This window comes from Triticum aestivum, chromosome 4B (genome assembly GCF_018294505.1).
Source record: "Triticum aestivum cultivar Chinese Spring chromosome 4B, IWGSC CS RefSeq v2.1, whole genome shotgun sequence".
Taxonomy (NCBI): domain Eukaryota; kingdom Viridiplantae; phylum Streptophyta; class Magnoliopsida; order Poales; family Poaceae; genus Triticum; species Triticum aestivum.
The window spans coordinates 83997260-84007552 of NC_057804.1; the positions used below are offsets into that span (position 1 = coordinate 83997260).

Consider the following 10293-nt stretch of genomic DNA (forward strand, 5'->3'; position numbering starts at 1 on the left):
TTTAGTATTCTGCTATTGCTTCCTTCATGACTTATACATGTTCCTGTAACTATGAGAATTGTGTAACTCCCGTTTACCGGAGGAACACTTTGGGTACTACCAAACGTCACAACGTAACTGGGTGATTATAAAGGAGTACTACAGGTGTCTCCGAAGGTACATGTTGAGTTAGCATAATTCGAGATTAGGTTTTGTCACTCCGATTGTCGGAGAGGTATCTCTGGGCCCTCTCGGCAATACTCATCACCTAAGCCTTGCAAGCATGTAACTAATGAGTTAGTTATAAGATGAAGTATTACAGAACGAGTAAAGAGACTTGTCGATAACGAGATTGAACTAGGTATTGGATACCGACGATCGAATCTCGGACAAGTAACATACCGATGACAAAGGGAACAACGTATGTTGTTATGCGGTTTGACCGATAAAGATCTTCGTAGAATATGTGGGAACCAATATGGGCATCCAGGTCCCGTTATTGGTTATTGACCAGAGATGTGTCTCAGTCATGTCTACATCATTCTCGAACCGTAGGGTCCGCACGCTTAAGGTTTCGATGACAGTTATATTATGAGTTTATGTATTTTGATGTACCGAAGGTTGTTCGGAGTCCCGGATATGATTACGGACATGACGAGGAGTCTCGAAATGGTCGAGACATAAAGATTGATATATTGGACGGATATATTTGGACACCGGAAAGGTTCCGGAGAAGTTTGGAGCCCCGGGAGGTTACCGGAACCCCCCGGGAGGTATATGGGCCTTATTGGGCCCATGTAGGAGGAAGAGAGAAGGAGCAAGGGAGGGGGGCGCGCCCCCCCAAGCCCAATCCGAATTGGGGAGGGGGGCCGGCCCCCCTTTCCTTTCTCCTTCCCCCTCTTCCTATTACTACTACTAGTACTACTTCCTAATACTAGTACTCTTTCCTTCCCCATCCAAATAAGATAAGGAAAAGAGAGGGAAACCTACTTGGAGTAGGTTTCCCCCTCCTCATGGCGCGCCCCCCTAGGGCCGGCCACCTCCTCCCTCCCTCCTTTATATACGGGGGTAGGGGGGCACCCTAGAACACAGAAGTTGATCATTGATCGTTCCTTAGCCGTGTGCGGTGCCCCCCTCCACGATATTACACCTCGGTCATATTGTAGCGGTGCTTAGGCGAAGCCCTGCAACAGGAGAACATCAAGATCGTCACCATGCCGTCGTGCTGACGGAACTCCCCCTCGGCGCCTCTGCTGGATCGGAGATCGAGGGTGCGTCATCGAGCTGTACGCGTGTCAAGAACTCGGAGGTGCCGGAGTAACGGTACTTGGATCGGTTAAACCGGAGGACGTACGACTACTTCCTCTATGTTGCCTCAACGCTTCCGCTTCGGTCTACAAGGGTACGTAGACAACACTCTCCCCTCGTTGCTATATCATCACCATGATCTTGCGTGTGCGTAGGAAAATTTTTGAAATTACTACGTTCCCCAACAAGTTTACCAACAAGTCCCTGCTCTCCCTTGTTACAAGATATGGAAAATATAATGGAGGACATGCTCACTGGAGCCCTGATGTGGATGCAACCAGTACAGCTTGAAACCATCCATGAATCTGTCAAACAGCCTGGAATTAAGACAATCTTAGAAAACTTCCATGATGTGTTTGAGGAGCCCACTGGTCTACCTCCAAAGAGAGATTGTGACCATGCAATCAACTTAGAACCTAGAGCCCCAGTTATAAACCAAAGAGGATACAGGCTGCCACATCACCAGAAAAATGCTCTAGAGGAAATTATCAAAGACCTTCTGCAAAAAGGGATAATTAGATTAAGTCACAGTCCATATTCTTCTCCAGCTATCTTGGTCAAGAAAAAGGACCTGACTTGGAGGTTATGCATTGATTATAGAAAATTAAATGCCCACACCATCAAGAACAAGTATCCCATACCAATGATAGAAGATCTCCTGGATGAACTTAATGGAGCAAAGATTTTTACCAAGTTGGACCTCAGAAGTGGTTATCATCAAATCAGGATGAAAGAAGGAGATATTGAGAAAACTGCTTTTAGCACACACACATTGGCCTGTTTGAGTTCCTTGTCATGCCATTTGGAGTGACAAATGCTCCACCTTCCTTTACAGAACTCATGCAAACTGTATTGGGACCCCTCCTGAGAGATTGTGTGTTAGTTTTCTTTGATGACATCCTCATTTTCAGTAAAACATATAAGGAGCACTTGGAACATGTGACACTAGTACTGGAAGCACTCAGGAAACATCAACTATATGCAAAGCTCTCTAAGTGCACTTTTGCACAGAACCAGGTAGAGTATTTGGGATATGTGATCTCTGACAAAGGAGTATCAACAGACCCTACCAAAGTAGAAGCAATCATTAACTGGCCCACACCTCAAAATGTAACACAATTGAGAAGTTTTCTAGGCTTAGCAGGGTACTACATAAGGTTTGTTCAGAGTTATGGGGTGATCTGCAAGCCACTCTTTGATGCATTGAAAAAGGATGGATTTCAATGCACTGATAAACAAGCAACTGCTTTTCAGCAATTAAAGGACAGAATGACATCTGCTCCAGTTCTGGCACTACCAAATTTCTCCTTGCCTTTTGTTTTGGAAGCTGATGCTTCTGGCTATGGGATAGGAGCAGTACTGATGCAGAATGGGACAGCCTATTGCTTATATGAGCAAAGCACTAGGCCCTAAAGCTGCTGCCTAGTCCACATATGACAAAGAAGCACTAAAAATGGAAGGACTACTTTGCCTCCTCCTCCTTGATCATCAGAACTGACCAGCAGAGTTTAAAATACATACAAGAGCAAAAAGTTACTGAAGGTATTCAGCACAAACTTCTCATTAAACTCATGGGTTACAACTTCAAAGTGGAATCAGAAAAGGAAAAGAGAATAGAGTGGTTGATGCTCTCTCCAGAGTTAAATATGCTTTACTTGCTTTGGGGTCAAGTACTGCAATCCCTACTTGGATAGCTGAAGTGGTGAATAGCTACAAAGGGGATACAAAATGCTCTGATCTACTAGCTAAACTAGCAATAGACCCAGCTGCTCAACCTCCTTACACCCTAACTAGTGGAGTCCTAAGATATAAAGGGAAAATCCTGATTGGCAATAACAGTGCTCTGAAAAACTCTCTGCTCACTTCTTTCCATAAGTCTGAACTGGGAGGACACTCTGGTGAAAGAGCAACTTATCACAGATTGAAAATCCTTTTCACATGGCCAGGAATGAGAAAAGCAGTCCAAACCTTTGTCCAGCAATGCCCTGTCTGTCAGCTAAACAAAGCTCAACATGTACATACTCCTGTGTTGTTACAGCCACTGTCAGTTCCTGATTTTGCCGGGACCCACATTAGCATGGATTTTGTGGAAGGACTGCCTAAGTCTGAGCATAAGGACATGATACTTGTGGTAGTTGACCGTTTCACTAAATATGCTCACTTTATTGCTATGAAACATCCCATTACTGTCAGGACAGTAGCACAAGCCTTCACAGACAATATATTCAGACTACATGGTTTGCCCTCTGTCATTGTAACTGACAGGGACAGGATATTCACTAGTCACCTGTGGCAACATCTGTTCAACAAAATGGGAGTAAAACTACACTTGAGCACTTCCTACCACCCCCAAACTGATGAGCAAACAGAAAGAGTGAACCAGTGCCTGGAAAACTACCTGAGATGCATGGCTTTTGCTCACCCCAGGAAGTGGCACTCATGGTTGTCCATGGCTGAATGGTGGTACAACACCACATTCCACACATCCTTGAAAATGACCCCTTTTCAAGCCTTATATGCAAGACCACCCCCTCTGATTGCAGAATTGATGCTACCACCAGTAGAGGGAGATGATTACCAAGCTCAACTGGACAGAGATACAATAGCACAACAGATTAAAGACAATTTGCTCAAGGCACAAGAAAGAATGAAGTTCTTTGCTGACAAGAAGAGATCTGAAAGACAGCTGGCAGTGGGAGATATGGTTTATGTCAAATTGCAACCATACAGGCACACCAGTTTAAGCATACACAGACACTTGAAACTTCATTCCAAATACTATGGTCCTTTCAAAGTCATGGAAAGAATTGGAGTTGTAGCTTATCGCCTCCTTTTACCTGATGGTTGTCAACTTCACCCCACTTTTCATGTCAGCCAACTCAAAAAGCACATTGGGCCTGAAGCTGTGCCAAACCCTACATTACCTCTCCTTGATGAGCAGGGGCACATACTCATCCAACCTGAAACTCTGCTAGACAGAAGGTTGATCCCACAAGTTCAGGGAGACATCAGCATTCCAGTAGTGCAGTGGCACATCAAGTGGCTGAACTTACTAGTGGAGAATGCAACTTGGGAAGATGCGGCTTTTATTCAGAAGATCTTTCCTGATTTCCATCCTTCAGGGCAAGTCTGTTGTTAGAAGGGGGGAATTGCCAGGCCCGCCAACTGTAGCAGTTCATATGACGAGCCACAGTACCCTCAGCCTTTGCCTGGAGAAGCTACGTCCGTTGATCCGTGATCTGACGACCCGGAGGAGAACTTACCGCTTCGCTGATTCAAGTGCGCCCACAGCCGTTGATCTCCATCTGGACGGCCAGCGTCGTCGCGACCTACTTTTTAAAAGTTACTGCGCTGTCCTTTACCTGTCGAACATGTCAATATCTACTTTTACTCTGAATTTTGCTTTATAAACCCTCTCCGGCTTGTGGAGAGGGCATTCTGGATTAATCTGGGCTTGGCCCTTCCAGCCGCCGTGTTCCGGCTGGCGAAACCCTAGCTACTTTGTTTCGAATATGAGTGAATCAAACCTCAAATTCCCCACCAAATTGCTTGCTCTCTTTGATTTCTTGCAATTTTCAGAGACAGCCACATCTAGGGTCTGTCACGCTCCGAGTCTAACTCCTCATGCAGGCCAACAAAAAACAAAGCTTTGCACTTACATTTCTTCAGTTCATGTTGAGCTTGGACTTGACATGGCTGTAACTGGGATGGAAGGAGGGGCACCAACCGTGAAGTTTTACATGGGATGGCGATCGCGAGCTCCTGCAAGGCACCGGCGCACATTCGTGTCTTGCAGTGGATGGACTGAGATCCAGTGCCTTGACAGAGCCAAGGCACCAGCGAACAGTGTCGTGCCTTGCCCCCCATTTCTGTCCGTCGGATCAAGAATCGATGGTCAGATGAACATGAACAGGGGCACTGCTACAGGAACCATCCACAGTACAATCTGTTACAGAGTTCTTTCACATGTCGGTGCTACAGGACCAGCTACAGTACATAATCTACAGTGCGTGATCTTGTCTGTCCGTTTTCAATCCAACGGCCAAGTCGGCAAGGCACCACACTGTTCATCGGTGCCTTGGCTCAGTCAAGGCACCGGATCTCAATCTGCAGTGGATGGTGGGCGCGCGATCTTGTTGTAGCTCAAACTCGCTGCACGTCCGCGTCCCAAGTTCCATGGCGCCTCATTATGGTCCGGTCCTAGGCATTGAACACGGCGGAGCCACTTGCTTCTACTCATCGGCGCTCGTCGGGACTGGCCAATTGCCGATGTGGCCGGGCGGCAGCGGGATCCCGGCATGTAAAATTAGTTGAAGCATATGCTAACAAGCAGTGATGCATACGTGCTTATAAGACATGGGATTGAGATACGGTTGGTTAGCTACCTGATCTGTACGATATACACAGCCTGTACAATTTTCTGTACAAGATAATCCAACTCAACCGGCCCATGAGATCAAGGTACAACACACGCATACGCACTAATTCCCTGGAACACATATTTCAGTACGACAGCTCGTCTCGGCATATGCCGCCCACGCGACAGATATGGTGGGGGTACACTTGTCAATCCTGAGTCAAAAACCGCTCCACGTCTGCATGAAACCGCTCTAAGCAGTATGAGGGACTAAACTTATCCGGTTTTAAAAATTGAGGGACTAAGATTTACTGATTTTAAAGTCGAGGGACCATTTGTATACTTTCAGAATAATTGAAGGACGAAAAATATACTTTTCGCATTAAATTACCGGCTACTCGACGATCCAATGAGTAACGATTAATTCTTGAAGAGGCTTGCTTTCAAGCAGATTCCAGGCAATCTTTTTTACGAAGACTCCAACCAAACTAGCCCATAATCCCGAACAGGGTGAGGTGACGAGGAGCCTGTCGATGGGCGCGTGCCCCCACGCATGGCGGCACCATCTAGAGCACCGCGGCAGCATGTGGGCCGCCTCCCCGGCCTTCCGCAGGCAGCTCTTCCTGCTCCGCTCTCTCGCGCGAGCGCAGACAGCGGCCGCGCCTCCTCGAGCTTTCTTCGTCCCCACGCGATGTATCGCTATTAGAAAAAGGACCCCGATAACTGCCGAACGTTCGGTCTCGGGAAGGCCCAGACCGAACGATTCGTTCGGGTGTGGGAGGCACCGATCGAACGCATGCGTTCGGGACGAGTGACCCAGCCCGAACACCTACCTCGGAGGCCTAGAGGGCTTTTTGTTGTGAAAAAAGAACAGTAAAGAAAAGCCCAGATTGTGCAAATTTTTACTGTGACCAAAAAAGCCCACTGCTGGATATGACTAATAAAGGCTAGATTTTGCCACGCAATGAAAAAAAAACACAAAATGCTGCAAAAATAAAAAATTTATGAATGAACCATGAGATCTATACCGCTATAATATGAATGAACCAGAAAGATCTTGTTTGCAAAGATGTCAAAATGTATGAATTTGTCATGGCAATTTATGTTGTTTACCAATAAAAAACATGGCAAATGTGTAGTGTGGATGCATATGAACTTGCCATCCCTCAAAAAGTCCCAAAAAATGTCATGGTAGATAGAAAATGGAAAACAAGATACTACTAAAAGAATCCCAATGGTTCCAAACCAAAAATTGCCATCATCATTATAAACAATTTTTGCATCTGTCCCATGATGGCAACAAAATATTTTTAATGCAATGGCACAAAAAGGAAAAAAAATCATGGAAGTTTGCATATGTCCCACGATGGAAAGAAAATATGAATTAAAAATTTGTATGCTATTTTTACTGTATAAATTTGCCAAAGCACAAAATAAAAACTGCGCAATCTATTGTTTAGTAATAATTGCCGTGTTCTCTAAGTATTTTTGCCATGAAAAAATAAAAGTAAAACTTGCCATGCTGCATAGAAGTATGTTTGCCATGAGTGACAAAAACTAAAAATGCCATGAAATTAAATAAAAAAATTCATGGGAAATAAAAGGTATATTAGCCATAACAAATAAATAGTAAAACTTGCCATGACAATAAAAGTTTGATATTTCCATGGGGATTTAGGTAAATTTTCCATGTTAATAAAAGTCAAATAAATAGTAAAACTTGCCATGACAATAGAAGTTAGATATTGCCATGGGGATTTAGGTACATTTGCCAAAGCAAATAGTAAACTTGCCATGGCAATAAAAGTGAAAAAAATTGCCATGGGAATTTAGCTAAATTCGCCATCTTAATAAGGGTGAAATAATTAGTAAAACTTGGCATGGCAATATTTACCATTTTGTGTTGTTTTTGACAATTTTAAAGAATTACAAAGACAATTTAAAAAAACAAAAAATTGCCATGGGAAGAAAGCAATGAATTTATCATGATCCAAGAACTCAATTTGCCATGATAAAAAAACTAAAATTTTAAAGTTTAGATGGCAAAAAGTATTAAGATTAGTTGCCATGGTGTACCGCGGTGGTAAAAAGACAGTAAATTTGCGTTATGATCCAAAATCAAAAGTTGCCATGGAAAGAAATGCAATAAATCTGTAATGTACCCTAAAAGAAAAGACACAAGCATGGCAATTAAGTTTCAGTGGGGACATATCCAAAATAAAAAGTTGTCATGGCAAGAATGCAATAAATCTATAATGTACCCTAAACAAAAGACACAAGCATGGCAATTAAGTTTCGATGGGGACATATCCAAAATCAAAAGTTGTCATGGCAAAAAGAATGTGATAATCTGTAATGTAATGTACCCTAAAGAAAAGACACAAGCATGGCAATTAAGTTTCAATGGGGACATATCCAAAATCAAAAGTTGCCATGGCAAGAATGCAATAAATCTATAATGTACCCTAAACAAAAGACACAAGCATGGCAATTAAGTTTCGATGGGGACATATCCAAAATCAAAAGTTGTCATGGCAAAAAGAATGTGATATATCTGTAATGTACCCTAAAGAAAAGACACAAGCATGGCAATTAAGTTCGATGGAAACATATTAACACATGTAAAATTTGAGCTTCAATGGCAAAAGACATAATTTGATTGTCATGAACTATACATTTTGGGGGTGTCCATGAACTATAGTTTCCTAGAATTGCCAAGGAAATCTAGTCCATTAGCATCTCATCACCTACAAAAAAGTGCCTACACAAATAACTACACAATGCTAAATGTCGACATCTACAAAAATTTGCAAACAAAAAAATTGTGGGAGCTAGGAAAAAAATTGGCAACATCTACAAAGAAATCGTCACGATTTATTGAGAAGAACATCTATAAATTGCCATGAAAAAAAGTACTACTCACAGCTTCAGGGACATGGTAAAAAACATATGCCATGACAATGCAAAACAATATTTCGACATGGCAACATACTTTGTGTTTTCCATGCAACATACTATGATGCAATGGTAAAATAATAATTTAAATTGGGATGGCAGCAAAAGTTGGGTTGACATGGCAACATATTTTGTGTTTGCATGGCAAAAAACATATTTTGACATGCCATCAACTATAATCTCAAAAAAAGATTGGCATGCAATATTTGTCAATTAGCATTACAACAAAAAGTAAAACAGTTCTCTGCAAATTCATGAACGACTGAGAAAAAATGAATCACACTAAATTTGCAACATATGAACTGGGCTAAATCACCATTAGTGCTAAGCTAGTGACATAAAACTGAACCTGTTCAGGAAGACTATCTTCAACTGACGGCGTTCAAGTGGCAGGAGAAGATGATGAGGATGTGCCCGTTGCCCATGGGCAGCGTATGGTCGCTGTGCTAGGAGAAGCCGACGCCCTGGCGCAGGATGGCGGAGCCTCCGGGCGGCCTTGCATCGGACGAGGTCGGCGGGAGAAGCCGTCGCCGTGGAGGGCGCCGCGGCGCACGATGGCGTCCTCGCCTCCGGGCGGCTGCGCATCGGACGAGATCGGCGGAAGAAGCCGTCGCCGTGGAGGGCGCCGCGCCGCAGGATGCCGTCGCCTCCTCCGGGCGGCCGCGCATCAGACGAGGTCGGCGGGAGAAGCCGGCGCCGTGGCGGCCGCCGCGACTCGCTCAAGCCGCCCTCTTCCGGATCTCCCACGTTCGTCGTCGTCCCGTGCTCGCCGCCGAAGGGTCCGGCCTCCCCAGCCTCGCTTGCCCGCCGGCGTCCCCAACCTCCAGCACGGGTGGACGTTGACCCAGCGCCCGCCCCGCTCGCTGGCCTCATCTCGTGCGCGTGGACGCAGGTGTCCTCGAGGCCCAGCTCCCGCCCCAGCCGCTACGGCCCGCCTGCGCCGCGCGACGCCATGATTTGGCCGGCCGTCTTCTAATCCGGTGATGAAAAAGGAGAGTGGGGGAGTGGTGTCGAGTGGGAGGGGAATGGAGCTGCGAGTGGATAAGTGGTGAAACTCGTTCGGGCGACCCAACATCATCCCGAACGCTACGCTCGTGATGACGTGGCATGGGATGTCGTCGAGATTCGGCCGACGGCTAGCAAAGCGTTCGGGACGATTTGCAAAAACACCGCACGTTCGGGAGTTATTGATTCAGTAGAAAAATGCTTATACACAGTAGCATAGTAGTTACGCTGTAAAATAGTAAGCGCTATTGATATTTAGCAGTAGCGCTTTTTCTGACGGGCGCTACTAATAACTCTGTAGTAGTAGCGCTGAGAATCAAAAACATGTTACTACTATGTGGGATCAGACGAGTCCACCGACAATAGTTAGAGTTGTAGCGCTGTATAGAACAAGCGCTACTACTAACTGTTTAGTAGTAGCGCTGCATTACAACCCAGCGCTATAGCTAAGTTAGCTATAGCGCTGGATCCTAACCTGCTACTACTATTTTGAGTTAACCACCGCGAGGGCTCAAATTTTGCCAAGTCTCAACCCCATTCTCCCCACCCTCTTCCCTCACTCTGTCGCTGCCGCCGTCACCCTGCTCGCCCTCGACCGCCAGCCGTCGCCCCTAGCCACCGTCGACCTCGTCGCCGGCCGTCCCCCGCCTCTCCCCTGCCTGCGCGCCCTCGACCTTGTCGCACGCCGC

General features: G+C 45.4%; 1 long non-coding RNA gene across 1 annotated transcript in view; it reads right to left on the reverse strand.

Moving 5' to 3' along the window:
* The window catches only part of LOC123094517 (uncharacterized), an 8854-nt gene extending 7246 nt beyond the window's left edge, over positions 1-1608 (reverse strand). The window contains exon 1 of the long non-coding RNA XR_006445860.1: positions 1482-1608. This is a non-coding gene — a long non-coding RNA (uncharacterized lncRNA). The remainder of the gene's footprint in view (positions 1-1481) is intronic.
* Positions 1609-10293: the final 8685 nt, after the last annotated feature.